This window comes from Gorilla gorilla, chromosome 2 (genome assembly GCF_029281585.2).
Source record: "Gorilla gorilla gorilla isolate KB3781 chromosome 2, NHGRI_mGorGor1-v2.1_pri, whole genome shotgun sequence".
In the NCBI taxonomy this organism is placed as follows: domain Eukaryota; kingdom Metazoa; phylum Chordata; class Mammalia; order Primates; family Hominidae; genus Gorilla; species Gorilla gorilla.
The window spans coordinates 91,820,033-91,840,551 of record NC_086017.1 but is presented as its reverse complement, the minus strand read 5'-3'; the positions used below and the strand labels follow the sequence as shown (position 1 = coordinate 91,840,551).

The 20,519-nt window shown below is 35.5% G+C and overlaps 1 long non-coding RNA gene across 1 annotated transcript in view; it reads right to left on the bottom strand.

Moving 5' to 3' along the window:
- Positions 1-20,519, bottom strand: part of LOC134758071 (uncharacterized) — a 117,056-nt gene that overhangs the window by 65,344 nt on the left and 31,193 nt on the right. The window contains exon 2 of the long non-coding RNA XR_010132882.1: positions 453-613. This is a non-coding gene — a long non-coding RNA (uncharacterized lncRNA). The remainder of the gene's footprint in view (positions 1-452; positions 614-20,519) is intronic.

The following is a 20,519-nucleotide window of genomic DNA, read 5'->3' as shown; positions in this document are numbered from 1 at the left end:
CCGTAAGTTAATTCTTTTGTCTCAACAAGATTTGGCAACTCCTGTTATAGACCTATAGAAGAGAGCTGTGTTCCAATACCAACCCAATTCCAGTGAAGCAGTCAGACAGAGGCAAGGTTATAGCCAAACTCAATTCTATATGTCTGCAACAAAGCTGCGACATTTCAACACATAGAACGTCAAAGTCAAAGGTCTACTAAAACTTTTTCTAGGAATACAGTGGTCCATGGAAGACAGGGTGGCCCTTCTAAAACCATACTGCTATTTAGAACTTTATGACAAGATCTTGGTCTGAGAGAGGTCATGTCCTCTCTCCCCTGGGCTGCAAAGGTGAGACTTTAATGGATACAAAACACATTAACAAAATGCGTGCTAAATTTTCTCTCTCCTCTAGCTTTGAAATGACATGGAGTAATACTAACCACGTGTCATTAGGATTTTCTTTGACTTACCGCTCTTCCTAGATGGAGCCAAGAGGAGTGAAGGCTGGAATCCTTAAAACTCTGTGTTGAATTTCAATAGTGTCTTTCTTCCTAAACTTTAGTTGGAGAGTGAGGATCAAAGGATTCCAAAAAGGCAGAGTCTTCTCACTACACAGGGTTTAAATGTGTGTCTGAAAGTGAAGAAAGCAATTCTTAAAGAGCTTATAATGTTGTTTTTTTTTGCTTTTTGCACAAAACCAAAGGAAAAAAAGACAATAAAGAGAAGTACTCAGAACACACCTAAATAGAAAAGAAATATTTTTAATTGCAGTGAAAATTGTCTTCAATGGCAAGTAAAGCAACCTTAAAATGAGAAATAAACAAACAATGTTGAGGTGACCTAAACCTATCCATGTCATGTCAGTTTGAACCCCTAATGACTGTATTGTTCGCAATGAACATTCTAACATTGCATTGTCCTAGCAAACTTGAATTATGATCTTAATCAATTAATCAATATTTATTTATTGAATGTTCAGCATTAGCCTTGATTCTGTGTTAAGGGTTAAAGAGACTATAAAATGCAAAGCCTATTTCAAGGAGTTTACACTATTGTTGAGAAGATGACTATTATACTTAAATCAGTAGGGCACAAATGCAGATACCATATAATTTAAATGCTAAAATTGCATGCAATCTAAAACATACACACTTTTATACATTTGTAGTATTTTATTTTCGTCTATGTTCCTCTTTTGACTCTCTGGACGTGCAATTCCTTCCCATGACCTTAACAATTGATCTTTTTAATGTGAGTAAATTGCCAAGCCTAATGTGCTGCAGATTTTGTCTAAAGCTGGCATTTGTGACATTCTCTGACTGCCTTTACAAAGTCCAAAATGAAACTAAGCCAAAGTACTCCCAAACTTTTTATACTGTGAATACTTTCTGTTTGCTTTAGAATTGTTTGGAATTACTCCTAAGGAAAAAAAAAAAAAACAGACTTTAGTGAAGTTGAAGAATTAATTGGGCTTTCTGCAGTTCTGTCAATACACGGGAAAGCTTCTGTCTATCCAGATCCTGCCAGAAAATAACAAAAGGTTTTCACAGACATGCAAAGCAAGAGTTCATTTAATTTTTCAGAATTCTATTTTTCAACTTTGTGCTCATTAGTTGAGTTTGTCTTCTTTGTCCTTAATTATGTTGTCTTATGTGCTGCAAGCTTTATATTTTAAAAACATATATAATTAATTACAAAATTAAATAAATATTTGTGCTTAATTGGAGGATGGAGAGAAGTGGCTTATTATGATCCTGCAAAAAGAAAAACCAAAGTAACTATGATGTTCAAATATCCAAGAAAATAATACATGCTTAAAAAGCGAAGCATCTAGCTATAATTATTTTCTTTTCCATCCAAGAATTAACCAGCTAACTAAATATAGCTTTTACTAAATCAATTCTACATCATACATAAACTTTAATGTGAAAATCTTACCAAACAAAAATCTTCCACTTAGAACCTATTCAAAATATTGTCAAAAGATTTTCTTTCTGAAACTGAGAAATTTGAATTAGAGATGCTATGTAACAATGAAACGTTAACTTAATGAGTCTATTATGCCATCGATAGACAAATATGTAGAAAATGTTTTTAATCTCATAGAAAGAAAATGGCCTTGGTATCCCTTATTTCTTCCCATCTTATTGTGAAATAATATTTTATGAGGCTAATTGTTCAACAATTGCTATCTTATCTATGAAAGGAAATTGCTTTTTTAAAAAAGTAGGCCAAATAAAATAGGCCAACTTGTTTATGAAGCAAAGTATTTTAATCCACTCACTCACAGTTCTTGGCTTTTGACAAGAAGTCTCTGACATCTGAAATGGAAATATTCACTGTATAATTACACAACTTTAACATGTATATATATATATATATATTCATGCTAAAAATTTTAGATGAGCTTATTTGAATAGTGTAGGCCATCCATTAAAATTGAGAAACTTATTCAGTTGGATTTGTTATTCCTAAACATATCCTCATATGACATTGGAACTGTTTCCTGCCAAGCATTGGTATATAGTTTTAAAGTTACAAAATTTTTTCTTCTGGCCGCTAATCCTAAACAAGTCTCCAGTAGAACAAAGGTAACTTATACTCTGCATCATGTTCACTAAAAACTCAATTATAAAGAGATTACAATGTATGGCTGATAAATGATGTAATTTGATAAGCAACTTTTAATGCTATGCTTTAAGATAACAAAGGAAAATTTATAAAAATGTTAGTTTGAGAAGTAGGAATTTTCAGATGAATTGACGTTTTTCTATATAAAAACTATGTAGCCCAATCTTTTCATTTTGAACTTTCTTGTAGGCCTCAAAAGACAAAAAATGGTTTCCCAAGAGGACTATATTTTTAGTCATCAAAATGTTATCATCATTACTGAGACATATTTATATTGGGACATGTAATTAACATTCAATGTAGTATAACAAATCCCATAGTCTTAATGCTTTATTCATTTATTTCTTACCATTATTGGGGTAACTATAGCTATCAAAATATTATAAAATAATATATGTAATAATCAATTCTAGCTACAATTATGATGGATAATAAGCAACCACTAACATATCAATGGCTTACAAAAACAAACATTATTGTTTTTCCATTTATAAATATGTAGGGTGGCTGCAGATCCTCTAATTTCAGCTGGGCTTACCAGGCAGGACTCGGCTAGGCTCGACTAAACTCCAGGCCTGGGACTGGGTTCAAACCTGTTCCACCTGTCTTCATCACTCTGGGACTAGAGGCTACTCAAGCATATTTTTCTCACAGAGCAGAAACACAAGAACTCAAGCCTAGCCACATTGGCACACTGAAACTCCTGCTCATTCTCTGGCCATTCACATTGGCTAGAACAGGTCACATGGCCAAGCCCAACATCAATAAAGTGCGAAAATATATTTCATCTACCCTAGTAAGAAGGAGATAATACAAAATCACTTTGCAAAAGGGTGTGCAATTCTAGAACAAGAAAAGAATGAAGAATTGGGGACAATAATATTCTACAATATTTTTGCAATACATCATAGTAGACATTTATTACTTTTAATTTCATAAATATACTTGCACACTTTGAGGAATAAGCTCATGATAATTAAGGTAAAATAATCTACTTGTAATAATAATTTAAAGTTGAAAATTTAGCCAGAATTTATGCCAGTTTATATTATGCCAGTTTAGGTTAAACATACATTTAAAAATTAATTGGATTCTTAACATATGAGTGCATTTAAATTATATCTCCCAGAACAAACCAAATGAATATGATAACATCATTTGAAAAATTATTTAATGACGGCACTGTTTGAATAGTGTACCTTTTCCTCTTGATGATTGGAAATAACATTTTTCCTAGCATAACTTTAGGGCAAAGAGCAGACAGTAGTAGAAATCTAACATTTTTCTTACATGTTAACAAAAAATATTTTCTAACATGATTTATGATGTTCTACCAGAAAATTGTGTTACATAGTAGATCTAATGTCAATAGAAACTCAAATACGCTGGAATGTAAAGTCTATAACTATTTCAGCACCATCACCAAGTGCGGCTACTTCTCTGAGCACCCACCTCCAGGGCTAACTGAGAACTAGAAATAATCCATTTGATTCTTGACATTACTGCCCAGAGTGGTGAGAAATGAAAAGGCTGTGACATGTTTTTTTATTCTGATTTTGTCTTTGTTTTTGGTGCCTGTTTTTATTGCATGAATTTTTAAATGTTGAAATGTGTTATTTAAGAATCACCGTAAGTCATATTAAAGTATAATGGCTAAAAGAAAAACCAAAGATCTTTTGTAGTACTTCTCTACTTAAAAATCTTCAATGACTCCCAAGTTACCTACAGAAAGTAGTTTTCAGCCATTTAGCTTTCTAACTTTATCAACCCTATTCTCTTATCCTCCAGCCAAATTAAGCCATTCCCTGTTTCTAAAACTTGTCCAAGGCTAGCCCACCTTTTTAATTTTTTTCTGGCTGTTTCCTCTATAAGACACTTCCTTCCCTATTATCCACAGCCCTGCTGACCTCCAAACATTTGCTTCTATCAAGAACTCAGAACTTTCCTCACAAACTTTTTCTGATAACCCCAAGACTATGAGTTCCCATTGCCTCACCCCATCCCTACTTCTGGTGGTACATAAAATAGTCTACCTTTTGTGTAATTTGTCAATAGTCATTTATTAAGTACCTGCTGTGTCTCAGGAGCTTGTTCTTGCTCTTTATAAGCTCAGTCTATTTTGCATGTTTGCTCTATTGTAACAAAGCATAAGCTCCCTGAGATCAGACCGTCTTGTTCATTTTTCTCTTCTCTGTGAGGGGCTAGCATATTCACTTACACACAGTAGGAGCTCAATAAATATTTACATGAAGAAATAGTAATGTGGAGGAAATCTCAGTAATTTTTATTCATTTGGTCGATGACTTCTCACAAAATGATATAAAATATGACTTTAGACTTCAGCAAAAGCACCTGGATCATAGACACTCAATAAACTGTAGCAGGGTCATTAGAGGTAATTGGATCTATTTGAGCCAGAAAAAGACTGTGCTGTTTGCCTTGAGGCATTTAAAATTAAAGCTAGAACCTTATTTGTATGAAATAGTTTGAGTGTGGGTATGCATAACAGTTGCAACTTCTCAAGACTATTATAGTTCTATAGTAAGAATTTTCAATATTCAAACAGTAAACAATAAACTGAAAAAAAGATATAGATACTCTAACCTGTAACACTTTATTTATATAATTAGACATCTCCAAATTAACTAATTTTAGTTGCATAAAATAATAAAGCTGCTACAATTTTGTATTTTTAATGTTTTTATCCTCTTTGATCTTTTTCTATCTTCCTTAAGTACAACTTTTATATGCCACTAATTGCTCAAAAACACAAAGTAGCCCATTATTTCTTTATAGGCATGAGAGTCTAAAACTAGAATAGACTGGAAATCATTGAGTTTTATCTGCTAATTTTACTCAGAATCAACTGAGGCCTATAGAAGTCATTACTGAAGTCTCATAACCTATCAGAAATTAAACTGTGACTGGAATCCAGGTCTCCTGACATAATGTTCTTCCTGCTTCACCATCCTATACATTTTTAAACTCTTTGTTTTTCAAGTTCTCTACGATGGCACTTCATTATTAAAGTTACTTAAACTTACTTCCTAACTCTCCTCCCAAAACAAATCTTCACTCAGGATGACTACCTTCTATCATACCTACTCTTGTCATGAAAATTCTTTCCTTAAATTCCTTCCACCCAAACTCAAAGACTGTCCTCCTTTGTGAAATAGACTCTGTTTTGCCAACTCACAATGGTATTTCCAGTTTTTTAAAAAAGTATTCTGTATTACATGTACAAAACTCTGATAGCTAAGGTGCTAGATGCAAAGACTGTTCTCAAGAAGTTTAAAATAGAGTTGGGGAGATTAAACATGTTCACATAAATTAGGCAAAAGATTACGAATGTTGCAAGATGGACACAATGGACAGTAGAATCACAAGAGAAAGATCAATTTTAGTTAAGGACATCAAGTAAGGCTTAATATGTAGGTGGTATCTGTATTTAAAGATGGTAAAAATTCTAGAAAGAAGGAAAGACAATCGAAGACAAAAGCATTGCACAGAGACAAGAGTGGGAAAGTGCAGATGGAAAGCAGCAAGTATCAAAATTGGCAGCGCATTAGAGTTTGTTAAGCAGTGTGGTAGACTTTGTCATAAAAAGTATTAATTTCCAAGAGAAGATGCTTGGGCTTCATTTTCTAAGAAATGTGAACTTGTGGAGAGTATTTGAGCAAGGCAATTTTCTGATCAGAGTTCTGCTTTGGAAGAATAAGCTAGATGGAGTCTATAGAATGAATGAAAAAGGACATAGCTCGTGCCAAATAGACTAGTTGAGAAAGGAATGCTATAGTGGAAGGAAGAGTTAATGCAGGCCTGGGGTAGAGTTGGAAGTGGAAAATAAAATATGGGTTCAAATGTGCACCAAAACTAGAATAGAGTCAATAGGAATTGATACCTGATTGGATATGGGGAACAGAGTGGAGAAACAGTTAAGAGGGGTAGCTATAAAAAAAGAAAGAAGAAACAGAAGGACAAGGAAGTATTTAAGGGAAAATTCTTATGATCTTCTTGAAGCATACTGAGTTCTAAATTAAATTCACAACATATGTACTATAATATGTACCACAAATCAACATGCATATTTATTTATATATTTATTTTTGAGATAAGGTTTCACTCTGTCACCTATGCTGGAGTCCAGTGGCATGATCATGGCTCACTGCAGCCTTGACTTCCTGGGCTCAAGTGATCCTCCGGCCTCAGCCTCCTGAGTAGCTGGAACTACAGGCACATGCCACCATGCATGGCTATTTTTAAATTTTTTTAATTTTTAATTTTTGAGACAGAGTCTCACTCTGTTGCCCAGGCTGGAGTACAGAGGTAAGATCTTGGCTCACTGCAACCTCCACCTCCCAGGTTCAAGCGATTCTCATGCCTCAGCCTCCAGAGTAGCTGGGATTACAGGCATGTGCCACCATGCCTGGCTAATTTTTGTATTTTTAGGAGACAGGGTTTCACCATGTTGGCCAGGCTGGTGTCGAACTGCTGACCTCAAGTGATCCACCTACCTCATTCTCCAAAAGTGGTGGGATTACAGGCGTGAAGGACCACACCTGGCCATTTTTAATTTTTTGTAGAGACAGGGTCTTGCTATGTTGCCCAAGCTGGACTCAAACTCCTGGCCTCAAGCAATTCCCCTGCCTCAGCCTCCCAAACTGCTGGAATCACAGGCATGAGCCACTGGGCCTGGCCTCAACATGTATATTTAGATATAGTAGCAATTTAATGCTTACTTACATGCTGACATACATTAATTCAACTATTTCCATCTTGATGCCTCAATGATACCAGATACTTCTGGAGGGAGGGAAAAAAAGGAGTAGGGGAATGAGTTGGGGTGTAGAAAACTCCTATTACATTCCACATTCAGGCACAGTACAATTGCTACTATTTCCGTTTTACAGATAAGGAAGCTAAAACTTAAAAATATCACATTACTGGAGATAATAACATTGTGTCCCCAGTCTTACTGACTTCTGAATTTATGAACTTTTTTTTTTACCTTCTATCAATGGGTAGAGAATTTTTTTTTTTTTTTACCTTCTATCAATGAGTAGAGGCTTTTTTTTTTTTTTAGCCTTCTATCAATTGGTAGAGGCTCGGAGAAGCAGATTTTAGCTAAGTATAAGGGAAAAAATAACTTTTAACAATTTCAGCTGTGAAATTCAGGAAAAGAACTGCGACAGGGAAGCTTTAATGTGCTTAAGAAGGTATGCAATCTGTAAGCAAAGAAAATCACAAAAGTTTTCATCCTGAATTATCCCAAGATAACAACTGATAGGTGACAATGATATGTAGAAGCAAACGTAAATATTACAGCTTTTTCTTCTTCTTCGTGCTGGTGTACAGTTTTTAAATAGCTGCTTTTTGCTTTTTTTCAGACTCAACTAGATTTTTTTTTCACAATTTTGTTTGAATTTCATGTATATATGTGGGAGCATCTGTTGTAGTTAAAACTATGTTTTTCTTAAATGCAAAAGCAATTATCAATTCAGGGATTAACTTCTAATGAAGATTTCAGAAAATAATTTCTTTGTCAAAGATTTCTACCTGTTTCTCCATGAATCTCTAATTTCTTTCTTTTTTTTGAGATGGAGATATCTTAATTTCATAGATTATTAGTGGAATGAATAAACGAAAATATGTTCTGTCAAGAACAAGAATGTGAAAAGTGAAGGTTTTTCTGACATTAGGAAACCAAGCTCCATTGTACTTGCATGCACCAATTCTCTCTGGGCTAGTTACGAAATATAATGTAAACTAACATTTCAACTTTAAAGCCAAAGTATAAATTCAGGTCTCATCTTTTTGCCTAACTACATCCCATTTGTGAAGAATACTCTCTCACAAATAGGCAGACTAACCTGGGTACAAACGATCCAATGGTCCTGCTAAAATCTGGACAAAACAAAAAAAGGAAAATAACAAAATCCACAAAGAAATTCTACTATTGCCTTCTCGTTAAAGTTGTTTACTTGATTTTCCTTTCGTCAGTGAAAGGGTGGGTGGGGTTTTATAAAAGAATTAATGTTCATTTAATTTTATTATTATGTATGGAAAAATATTATGCAAAGTGGGTATGATTTCCACATGGTGTTCATTAACTGTATGTAGATCAGGTCCAAATTGTGATAGCTTGAAATATAGAAACAACTTAGTACAATATACAAAGGGTATCCAGTGCAAAATGAAAGAAAGTATTTTGGTCAATAACCAAGTGCATTTCAATAGCTAGCGCCCTTGCAAAAATCCACAACAAGGTGGGAGGAAGTAGCAAGATTTGAAGGATTAAGAAATAAATTAGAGGGTCGGGCACAGTGGCTCACACTCTAAATCCCAGCACTTTGGGAGGCTGAGGCAGGTGGATCACCTGAGATCAGGAGTTCAAGACCAGCCTGGCCAACATGGTGAAACCCCATCTCTACTAAAAACATACAAAAATTAAGCGGGCATGGTGGTGGACACCTGTAGTCCCAGCTACTCAGGAGGCTGAGCTACGAGAATCACTTTAACGTGGGAGGGGGAGATTGCAGTGAGCCGAGACCACCACTGCACTCCAGCCTGGGCAACAGAGTGAGACTCTGTCTCAAAAAAAAAAAAAAAAGAAATGAAAAAAGAAAAAGAAAAGAAAAGAAATTAGAGATTCATGGAGAAACAGGTAGAAACCTTTGGCCAACATTCAGTCCAAGAATAGATCTTAAACTCCCTAAGAGTTCACCAGATTGTTTTCTGAGGAAACCTATGTCTAAAGTAAGACTTATTCACCTGGTTCCTGAAGTTTATCACCACAACAGCTCAGGCTGGGCAGATGGGTGATTGGGAATTCTGGATCTTACATCTTCATAGATCTCTCTTACCTTGCACCAGAGTTCATAGTACATAGGATCAAGGCCAAAGACCTTGAAGGATTGGATCTAATGTTGCCAGCTGGCTCTGGGAGGACATATAGAGGGCAGGACAGAAACTTACCATTTTCAGTAAGTGTCATGGTCTGCATCAGGAAAGACTGATATGTCTACATGTGAGATAAATGCTGTCCAACAGAATATCCCTATTTTTCAATGGGAGAAACTGAGGCTGACAGAGTCTAAGAAATCTTCCCAATGCAATCTTGCGTTCAGACTCCAGAGTTCATAATCTTTTCACTATATCAAGAAGTTGTGATATTCCCTAGGCAGGTCAAAGATTTTTTTAAGAAAATGTTTTCATATTAGGATTCATCTTTAAATTCCTAATTTGGTTTACTCTTGGGGTGACTATATACATCATAAAATTAGCCTCTGATTTTCTGCTATCACTTAAACTTTATTTTACTTCCTTTTGATATCTCTGCCTAAAAGTAGACAAAATAGTTTTAATAGCAATACAACTTTTCCCTGAGTGATTCTTTCCCATAAAATCTCAGCAATCAGTTAATTAGTATAAATTCTAATCCTCCTTGACCAAGTCTTCAAAAGAAAAAAATCAATTTAGCAAACTATTTACATTTTGAAATTGACAATAATACAAAAACACAAAATCAGACACACACAAACACAAATATGGAAGAGTCCTCAGACATTAGACAAGACAACTGCAGAATAAAAATTTAAATAATAAGCAATTATTAAAACATTTTCAAAAGACCATGATACTAGGCTAAATATTACTACACAAATGCAAAACAGGTCTGAGGAGACATTTCGAACTCAGACAGCTTTCTTCTGACCATTTGTAAATACACATACCAAAATTAGGAAGAGTCCATTTGGTGTGAAACAAACTGATCAATTGTGATTAGAGCATACTATTTAGAAAAATGTCCTGCTTTGCCTTTAAGTTATTAACATGAACACACACACACACAGAAATACATATACAAATGTCAAATATGAATCACCTTTTTAATATGAAAACAATCACTCAAAATCTTCTGTGCATGAGATTCTATATATTTGTGTAACTTAGAGAATGCTGTGCTAGGTATCCGCGGCCTTTGATTCGAAGCTCAAATTTACTACTTATTAAGAGGATGACTGGAGAAGTTAATGATACTCCTGTGCCTCAGTTTTCTTATCTATAAAATAAAGGAGTTGGACTGGATGGCTTCTGCAGTCATTTCCAGCTTTATAATTACACATGATTCTCCAACAACTGGGATGAGAAAAATCTACGTGGCTGTATTGAATTGCCTTTGTCCTTGGTCCTGAACAGCTTCGGACTTTGGGGCTGATTCATTATGGCCAGGAAGAAACACTTCCATTTCAATTTCTAAGATAATCATGGCCGAGGTTAACCCTTTCAGATTAAATGTTAATTTTCTTATTTTTCTTAGGCCTCTATATTTGTTAGCCCAGGACTTTCTTGTAATTAGATGTCATTCTTTTGATTAATTCTGTATTTGCTTGAGGAAAGTACCTATTCTTAGCCTCTAGATTATTTCTAACATGTGCACTTCCTGCCCTATCTATGCTTTTTCTTGTGTTTTTATGTCCTTTCCTTGCACCTAAGTAGTACTTTACTTTAGCTGATAATTTTCTTTAATTTTCTTTGTCTGATCTTGCACTTCAAAATTCACCAATTCTCTCCCAATAATATACAGAATGATGCACTTGTAGCTCTATTTCTGATTCAGGCTAGAAACATTTTGTGTCAAATATAGCAAATCCTCTTGTTATTGCATATACTTGTTTCCAAACATCTATAATTTTCCCTAAAATAATGTGAATTAGAATTTCCATTATAAAATATGTTCCAAAGTTTTAATTTTCAAGATGAACAAGGACAGGCTCTACTTATTTAACTTAAAGATATGTCATTTGCTATAACTCAAAATTAGAAAAGTATAGTCAGATAACTGCTGCAGATGTACAAGTCCTTTAGGTAAAATGTAAATTCAGTTGTAAGGTGACTAAATTCAAAGGTTCAAATGGCTGACTCAGGTGGTAATTAACGAATTTGTTTTTCGCACTTAAAAAAACATGTTGGTATCTTAAATGTTTTAATCGGTAAAAGGAATATATAAATGAGTAAAAATACTTTATATATTTTTTCTTTTTTTTGGTATATCATCTAGAGGTTTTCTCCAGCCCTGAAAGAAAAGGGGTGGCTGGAAGAGTAAGTCCTTAGAGTATAAAAGTTTTAAATAGGAACTAATTATCATAACTAAAAGTCTCTGATTTCTCCACTGATTCATTCTAAATAACTCTACATTTAATTTATTTCATAATGTCTAAAATAGAGTTCCAAGCTGCTGACACTAAACAAGGACCCAGCAAGAGAATAGAGGATAAGAAACTGGCTCTGTTTCAAGGAATGCTTACATTAACAAAACCATATATTGAGCACAGAAACAGCAATTATTGCCACAATATGATTGTGCCATTATGTTTCTACTTTCCACACACACTTCAGAAGAAGTCGTTTTAGTTCTTTTCTAAGTTCTTTTACCCTTCGAGGCTTTTCTTCGGGAGTCTAGAGGTACAAAGTAAAAGGAACATTAACATCCTCAAGAAAGATTTCTCCAGTCTCCCAAATGAATACGTCATGAAGGCTTAAATACATCAATAGTTAAGTCCATAAAACTTGCCCCTGTTTGCAGATGACATGATTGTGTATCTAGAAAACCCCATTGTCTCAGCCCAAAATCTCCTTAAACTGATAAGCAACTTCAGCAGAGTCTCAGGATACAAAATCAATGTACAAAAATCACAAGCATTCTTATACACCAATAACAGACAAACAGAGAGCCAAATCATGAGTGAACATGAGCCATTCACAATTGCTTCAAAGAGAATAAAATACTTAGGAATCCAACTTACAAGGGATGTGAAGGACCTCTTCAAGGAGAACTACAAACCACTGCTCAATGGAATAAAAGAAGATACAAACAAATGGAAGAACAATCCATGCTCATGGGTAGGAAGAATCAATATCGTGAAAATGGCCATACTGCCCAAGGTAATTTACAGATTCAATGCCATCCCCATCAAGCTACCAATGACTTCCTTCACAGAATTGGAAAAAACTACTTTAAAGTTCGTATGGAACCAAAAAAGAGCCCGCATTGCCAAGTCAATCCTAAGCCAAAAGAACAAAGCCAGAGGCATCACGCTACCTGACTTCAAACTATACTACAAGGCTACAGTAACCAAAACAGCATGGTACTGGTACCAAAACAGAGATATAGATCAATGGAACAGAACAGAGCCCTCAGAAATAATGCCACATATCTACAACCATCTGATCTTTGACAAACCTGACAAAAACAAACAATGGGGAAAGGGTTCCCTATTTAATAAATGGTGCTGGGAAAACTGGCTAGCCATATGTAGAAAGCCAAAACTGGATCCCTTCCTTGCACCTTATACCAAAATTAATTCAAGATGGATTAAAGACTTACATGTTAAACCTAAAACCATAAAAACCCTAGAAGAAAACCTAGGCAATACCATTCATGACATAGGCATGGGCAAGGACCTCATGTCTAAAACACCAAAAGCAATGGCAACAGAAGCCAAAATTGTCAAATGGGGTCTAATTAAACTAAAGAGCTTCTGCACAGCAAAAGAAACTACCATCAGAGTGAATAGGCAACCTACAAAATGGGAGAAAATTTTTGCAACCTACTCATCTGACAAAGGGCTAATATCCAGAATCTACAATGAACTCAAACAAATTTACAAGAAAAAAACAAACCACCCCATCAAAAAGTGGGCAAAGGATATGAACAGACACTTCTCAAAAGAAGACATTTATGCAGCCAAAAAACACATGAAAAAATGTTCATCATCACTGGCCATCAGAGAAATGCAAATCAAAACCACAATGAGATACCATCTCACACCAGTTAGAATGGCAATCATTAAAAAGTCAGGAAACAACAGGTGCTGGAGAGGATGTGGAGAAATAGAAACACTTTTACACTGTTGGTGGGACTGTAAACTAGTTCAACCATTGTGGAAGTCGGTGTGGCGATTCCTCAGGGATCTAGAACAATAAATACCATTTGACCCAGCCATCCCATTACTGGGTATATACCGAAAGGATTGTAAATCATGCTGCTATAAAGACACATGCACACGTTATGTTTATTGCAGCACTATTCACAATAGCAAAGACTTGGAACCAAACCAAATGTCCAACAACGATAGACTGGATTAAGAAAATGTGGCACATATACACCATGGAATACTATGCAGCCATAAAAAATGATGAGTTCATGTCCTTTGTAGGGACATGGATGAAACTGGAAACAATCATTCTCAGTAAACTATCGCAAGGACAAAAAAACCAAACACTGAATATTCTCACTCATAGGTGGGAATTGAACAATGAGAACACATGGACACAGGAAGGGGAACATCACACTCCGGGGACTGTTGTGGGGTGGGGGGAGGGGGGAGGGATAGCATTAGGAGATATACCTAATGCTAAATGACGAGTTAATGGGTGCAGCACACCAACATGGCACATGTATACATATGTAACAAACCTGCACATTGTGCACATGTACCCTAAAACTTAAAGTATAATAATAATTAAAAAAAAGTTGTCCCAAATTTTAGTGTTTTTATAGTCTAGTGGATATCTAAATATTTCTACTTGCTATATGAGAAAGTAAAGGCAGATAAACTTTCTTGGACAGCTTTTGAAAGTGATATAAACAGTCAAAATCATTCCCAGCGGGGTGCGGTGGCTCATGCCTGTTATCCCAGCACTTCGGGAGGCCAAGGCAGGCAGATCAACTGAGGTCGGGAGTTCGAGACCAGCCTGACAAACATGGTGAAACCCAGTCTCTATCAAAAATACAAAATTAGCCGGGCATAGTGGCGCATGCCTGTAATCCCAGCTACTTGGGAGGCTGAGGCAGGAGAATTGCTTGAACCCAGGAGGTGGAGGTTGCAGTGGGCCAAGATTGCACCACTGGACTCCAGCCTGGGCAAAAAGAGCGAAACTCCATCTAAAAAAAAAAAAAAAAAAAATCCCCCCCCACAAGTAATCTTTAAAAAAACTATTGATTTTGTAATTTACATTTGCATTGTATAATTCATGGTTATTTTGATTAGCTAATAGTTTGCAATGTATTAAATTTATAATATGAAGTTGTGGTTCTTTACTATGTATATATAGCTTATTGCATATTGGGTTCTTTCTAATAATTACTGTGATTAATAAGTATATCTATACCTATATTGTACCCTTCACAACAAAATTGCAATATCATACATTTTTCTTGAGTTTCATTGCTGTTAGATGTGAATTTTTTGTTCACTAAAAAATATTTACTCAGAGTCTGGTATATGCTGATGCCAGTGATAAGGCAATGAACAAATCCTGGTTTTAACGCTTGTTACTGAGAAGTAATATCCATACTTCATTGGAAATGGTTATTTTTTGTTTAATATGCTATGTAAAAATGTTCTGCAATGAAACACAGTGACTTTTTGTTGTTTAATTATGGTAAGGCAATTTTGAAAATAGACACTCCATTACTAATGCTAAACATTCTCATGACCAATTACCTTCATATCATCTTGTGAGTTAGCCGCATCGAAAATCCAGTTTCCTCATTACTAATAATGCTTTAATTTTATTGCTCTAATTTTATGCATGATGACAAGGGAAAATTCTACACAAATTGTTGAATCTTGCAGTTCCACAAGGTGGTTCATCTCTCTACTCTACTGCGGTGGGATTGTTCATTTAGCTCATCTCCTTCTACTGTATCCTCTTGTCCCCCTGACATTTGCTATTACTTTTTTCCACCCTCTGCCCCATAACAAACTTTCCTGGCAAACCCGATTCCAGAGTCCCTTTGTCACATCCTGAAAAAAAAAAAAAACACTTTGTGAAATATGGTTTAATAGCATGCCCTTGCTGCTTATATAAAGACACACTGTATGTAAAATAATGCTGCATTTTTCTGTGATATATTGTCATATTGTAACATCATTGACAAGGGTCTATACTTTGTTATAATGCTCAATCTTTTTCACATAAAGCATCTAATATTAAATTTCTCTATGAGAACATCAACTAGAAAAATGTTCATTATTATGAACTGGGGATTTTCCTATTATTAAGCACTGAGAGTTCTATGATCAACCACATTTTTTCTTGACAGGCCAGAAGCCAGTCTTAGCTTAATGGAACCTCAAGTCTTTACAATTTGGGGAGCTGTGTTTAGGAAAATAAAACTTCAAAATTATGAATACAAAATTCGTTACAAGGCTGTGGAAGAGCCTCATCAAATTTCAAGGCTTTGAAGCGTAAGCTTTATGAGCTACATGGTGTATTCACTTCTGCTTAGAACTAAGTTTTATGCTACTATTTTCCCCCCTCACCACTTCTCAATGCATTGGTTACCCTCTTGTTCTTACACAATTGGGATCTTATTGGTTGGTTGACTGAAATTTTTGAAAAACATGGAAATTATAAAATATTATATATACATAAACAAGAATATCCTTTAAACATCAAACATAAATATACATTTATTTGTCGTCTTTTAGTTGATATTCAAGCCTTTTTTCTTCAGATAGGAAATTAATTGGAAGTTATTTCATAGATATTTTTCTGCTTAATTTCCCCTTTTAATCTTTTACAATTTGATTTTTCTTTCTTAATTTTGGACTAATGGTCTTGCATTCCCTCCCTATGCTTTTATTATAAGCCACCTCTAAATTATTTAAAATACATGGGTTAATGACCACCTTATGACTACTTATACATAGATTCTCCATTTTGAAGATTACTGAGGAAAATGTTGGAATGCATGGCTGATTATCTTGGACCTTTCTGAATTGCTTCATTTTGTCATATTTGGCATATGCTATATAAATAAAATTTAACTTCACCCTACTTAAAACATATGACAAGATTTTTATTTTAAATAATTGTGGACTGTCTACATTGCTTCAACTTTCTAAAATCCTAAATAGGTGATAACTGAATACGTATAAGGTATCATTTCTTATACACATGGATTATTTTAGTATACTAAAAACTAATAAAGATGGATAGGTGTGTGGGTTTTTTTAAATAATCAGGTAAAAGCAGAAATGAGTCAATATTCCAACATAACATTTGTGTTGTAGTCAGCATATGCTTTTAAATTTGCATAGGAACAAACTGTAGAAATATTAATAGCCACTGCCAATCTGTTTTTTCACACAACAATGAAGAGAATATAGAAACTGGTACTTCCATATGACCTTGGGGTATGGAGGTTTAAGAACCAACATTAGTGCACAGATGTGTACTATCCTTTGAAATCTGTATCTAATCTTCTAGGCTCAGTTTTAGCATTAAGTGTTATCATTTAAAACAAAAACAGTTGTTACTTTCATCTGTGCAGCATAACAGAAGAATTTTTTTTTCTTTTTCTTTTTTTTTTATTATACTTTAAGTTTTAGGGTACATGTGCACATTGTGCAGGTTAGTTACATATGTATACATGTGCCATGCTGGTGCGCTGCACCCACATAACAGAAGAATTTTAATCAAAGTAAGACACATACTCTGAAAGAAATCACTGTTTACCCTTCCATGAAAAAACTAAATTTTGATACCTTACTTCAAATTTCAGTTGTTTTTTGTTTGTTTGTTTGTTTTTTGTTTTGAGACAGAGTCTCTCTGTTGCCCAGGCTGGAGTGCAGTGGCATGATCTTGGCTCACTGCAACCTCCACCTCCCGGGTTCAAGCAATTCTCCTGCCTCAGCCTCCCAAATAGCTGGGATTACAGGCACCCGCCACCACGACCAGCTTATTTTTGTATTTTTAGTAGAGATGGGGTTTCACCATGTTGGCCAGGCTGGTCTCCTACTCCTGACCTCAGATGATCCACCCACCTTGGCCTCTCAAAGTGTTGGGATTACAGGCGTGAGCCACTGCGCCCGACCTCAGTTGTTAAATAAATAAATTTCACACAACTTAGGTTAAGTCATCCAAGATGAAGTCACTACATTTCTTTTTTTTTTTTTCTTTTTTTTTTTGAAGACCGAGTCTCAGTGGCGCGATCTCGGCATACAGCATCCTCCACCTTCCTGGGTTCCAGTGATTCTCTTGCCTCAGCCTCCCCAGCAACTGGGATTATAGGCGCACACTGCCATGCCCAGCTAATTTTTTTTTGTATTTTTTTAGTAGAGACAGGGTTTCACCCTGGTGCCCAGACTGGTCTCGAAATCCTGAGGTCAGGTAATCCGCCCACCTCGGCCTCCCAAAGTGCTGGGATTACAGGCATGAGTGACTGTGCCCAGCACATTTCTTAACAACCAAAAGATTGTTTGCTTCATAGTGTGTACCTTACTATGGGTTATAGTAATTTGCAAAATCCATTAGTACATTTTATGTTATGCCACTTTGCAGACAAAAAAAATCATGTATTACTTGGATGAGAGAGAAAAATTAAATATTTAAAAAATATTTTCTGAGGGCAAGTATTAGTAAAGGTCATTATGAAAATACTGCCTAAATCAATAGGACTTATAAAACTATAAAATTAATGATTATGAGTTCTTTTAGAATTAACAATCATAGGTTCTTTTCTGTACATAACATAATTGTGCATCATTATGAGCTACAGGTTTTGAAAGTTGGTCATTGTTTTTTTTTTTTTTGAGACGGAGTTTCACTCTGTCGCCCAGGCTGGAGTGCAGTGGTGCGATCTCGACTCACTGCAAGCTCTGCCTCCCGGGTTCACACCATTCTCCTGCCTCAGCCTCCCGCGTAGCTGGGACTACAGGCGCGCGCCACCATGCCCGGCTAATTTTTTGTATTTTTAGTAGAGACGGGGTTTCACCGTGTTAGCCAGGATGGTCTCGATCTCCTGACCTCGTGATCCACCCGTCTCGGCCTCCCAAAGTGCTGGGATTACAGGCGTGAGCCACCGCGCCTGGCCGAAAGTTGGTCATTGTTTACTTTTTGAATGTTTTAATGAAAATGATGCAGGATTAGAAGTGAATGCCTTATGTTATACTACCTCCCCCCAATCCTTAGCAAATTTACATGTTGAAGCTGTAATCCTCATTGTCATGGCTTAATGTCACCTCTTAATAAGAGGTGAGGCTTTGGGAGGTAATTAGATCATGAGGGTGGAGACCTCATAATGGGATTGGTGTCCTTATACATATTTACAAAAAAAAAAAAAGACAAGAGAGAGATGATCCCTTTCTCTCTGCCATGTGGAAATACAGCAAGGAAAAGGGTTCTCACCAGGACCTGAATCAGCCTGCATCTTGATCTTGCACTTCTCAGTCTCCAGAACTGTGAGAAATAAATGTTTGCTGTTCAAGCCACCCAGCCTATGGTATTAGTTATAGCAGCTCAAAATGACTACGACATCACTGTTGAGTGGCTATGAATATTTGTGCCCTTAGGTGTGGAAAGTAGAAAATAAATGGGAAGTAGTTTGAAATACACTAAAATGTGGCAAGTAGTAATAGGCTCATCTGGGTCTTCTCCACTTGTAGAATCAGATGACAATTAGAAAATGTTAAGAAACATTTTTAAGTACTGCTTTTCATAGTAAAGTTCAAACATAGGTAACTCATCATCCTTGGGAGGTACCACATAGTAAAAATACAAAACAATTCATGCAATATTTAGATATGTGATGAACGATAGTACACAATTGGATTATTGCACAAAATGAAGAAGTTTGAAGGAAGTACATTTCTGATCAAAGCAAGGAGAGCAACCATAACTTGGTGTCCCTGTCAGAGAAAGAATTTCGCACAGATGAAGAGTAATTTTTCTCTATTGTTTCTTTTTAAATTATGACAATATAACAGTTCTCACTCCCATGCCTATGTCCTGAATGGTAATGCCTAGGTTTTCTTCTAGGGTTTTTATGGTTTTAGGTCTAACGTTTAAGTCTTTAATCCATCTTGAATTACAAGATGAAAATGAGTAATCTAAAGAAATACTAATTTCAGTGCACATAAATTATAACTCATTTACAAAACAATTCATTCTAGTTCTTCACTCTCAGAAATTTAGTTATAATCACATGTATATTTAAAATGAAGTTAAACACGTTTTAAAAATAAAGTTTAAGATATTGCATTCATTGTGAGTGCTTGCTTCATAGTGACTACTCAAGTATTGACTTCGTAAATCATGGATCCAATTTTAGAATCTAAATTTCTATGAAACAAAATTGATAGCCCATTCCCGACAAGGATAGGTATGCCATTCAAGACTATAAAAGTAATTTTTAAGCGTCAGTTTACATTTTCCAATTTATTTTTTGAATTGTCACAAATTTTTCATTTGTAATTCTTGTTGTGTGCATCATCCAGGATAGGGTTGGTTATGCTGTGGTAACAAACAACCCTGAAAGTCTCAGTGGATAGCACAAATGTTTGTTGTTTTGTTCACTCTATATTTCCAGTGCAGATCGCTTGAGGGTCTTGCTGTTCAGTGTTTTTGAGAAACCAGGCTGATGGATAGTATACGCACAATCTAGAGTATTGTCAATCACTGTGGAAGCCGGAAAGGCAGTTCATGAGGGATCTTACTCTGACAGTTTAATGCTAAGGCCCAGGAGTGACCCATGTTACTTTTGTTCATGACTCCATGGGTCAGAACTAGTTATATCGACTCACCTACATAAACCAAACAAACAAAAAAATAAACCAGGAGAGAAAAATTCTAGTAGGTAGCCAAAGACCAGAAATATTTGCTGAACAGCACTGAGGATTTCTACACTGTACTATAGCACCAACCTTACTATTTTAAAGACAACTAGTGTTGACTGAATAATTCATTTAGTGTTGACCTCTTTGAAACACATCCATCACTAAAAAGTAGTATTAACAGGTCACTTTTCCTGACTTAGCAGAGTAAAAGAAACCACCTTCTGCTGGAATGTCTTGCTAACATTGCGGTGCACTTCAAAAGCCTTCTACTAATTGTAA